The sequence below is a fragment of the Ursus maritimus genome, unplaced genomic scaffold, assembly GCF_017311325.1.
Source record: "Ursus maritimus isolate PB19 unplaced genomic scaffold, ASM1731132v1 scaffold_15, whole genome shotgun sequence".
In the NCBI taxonomy this organism is placed as follows: Eukaryota; Metazoa; Chordata; class Mammalia; order Carnivora; family Ursidae; genus Ursus; species Ursus maritimus.
In genome coordinates, this window is record NW_024423897.1 from 906,641 (window position 1) to 907,870 (window position 1,230).

At 55.9% G+C, this 1,230-nt stretch overlaps 1 pseudogene; it reads right to left on the minus strand.

The window, feature by feature from the left end:
- Positions 1–247: 247 nt before the first annotated feature.
- On the minus strand, positions 248–1,021 carry LOC121102775 (annotated as a pseudogene).
- Positions 1,022–1,230: the final 209 nt, after the last annotated feature.

Sequence of the window (1,230 nt, forward strand, 5' to 3'; positions counted from 1 at the left end):
AAGAGGAAAGGACAGAAGGTGTTCGTTGCCCGAGAAGCAGCGTCCACCCGGCTACAAGGGGTTGGTGGCTTCTCCCACGAGAATGTGCAAGCCATAAACAAGAGGCCTTCCTCGTGGCATCCAGGCACGCAGCCGTGCTCCGGAGCTCGAGCCGCTCTCCAAGCCGGAGAGCCCTACAGCTGGAACATGCTGGTGGCCTCCACGTTGTGAGAGGCGGAACAACTCTTGGAAGCATCCTCGGAAGACTTCAGTGACTCAAGACCCCCAGGTAAAGGAGGCACAGCCAATGTCCTTCATGAGTTTCAAGGCGTTCCTCGAGAAACTTCAGGCCAAGCGAGGCGCCAGAGCACAGGATTAAGGCAGGCCACTTGGTGGCGGCCGGCCTCTGTGATGATGGTGCCGGCGTGAGTGGAAGCTGGTCGTAATTGTGGTACTCCCAAGCTACGTGCTGCGAGGAGGCTTCACGAGGTTGAAGAGGCGTCTGGGTCAGCAGGAACACAGCCACCACCAGGAAGATGATCTGCTTCAGAGACTTGTGTGGAAGCCTCGGTGAAGACAGGGTCTTGATGATGTGACTGAGTAGCACACAGCCATGGCGAACAGCGGCAGGAAGAACCCCAGCGTCATCCTGCGGTGGCGAAACCGCGACAGTGGTAATCTCACCGTCAGTGATAACCACAGATGAGCTGTCGAGAGGCGGACATTGCCATAGAATGATCTGCGGCGAGGGAAACCAGCAAGAGATGACCCCAGATGACCAAGCAGATGGCTTTGCCCCAGGCCATCCGCTGGCCTGCTGGTTGTAGGCCTTGGTGGCGAACCGCGACATGGCGGTCACGGTGATGCTGGTGAGAATGAGCATGGATGTGTAGGGGGTTCGCGTCTGCCAAAAGATGCCCAACAGGTTTTGCACAAAGACACTGCAGAGACCCCACCTAAAGTGGAGGCTCGAAGTATAGGCCCAGAAGGGCAGGGTGCAGACAAACACCAAGGAAGGTGGCGGTTTGTCATCGGAGAACATTCAAGTAAACTCTTTGCTTTATGGTGAATCATGGGTGGAGCAGAAGAAAATTTCTTCCAGATACTACGACATTTTAAAGGAGGCAGAAGAAGCTTGTGGTTTCCAGGAGGGTGTTCTCCTGGCTGCGTTGCTGGAAGTGTTGAAGAACACGGGGTCGACACGTAGTGATCCTCCTCCCATGGCGTGCGTTCACGTGAGACATCTGGAGG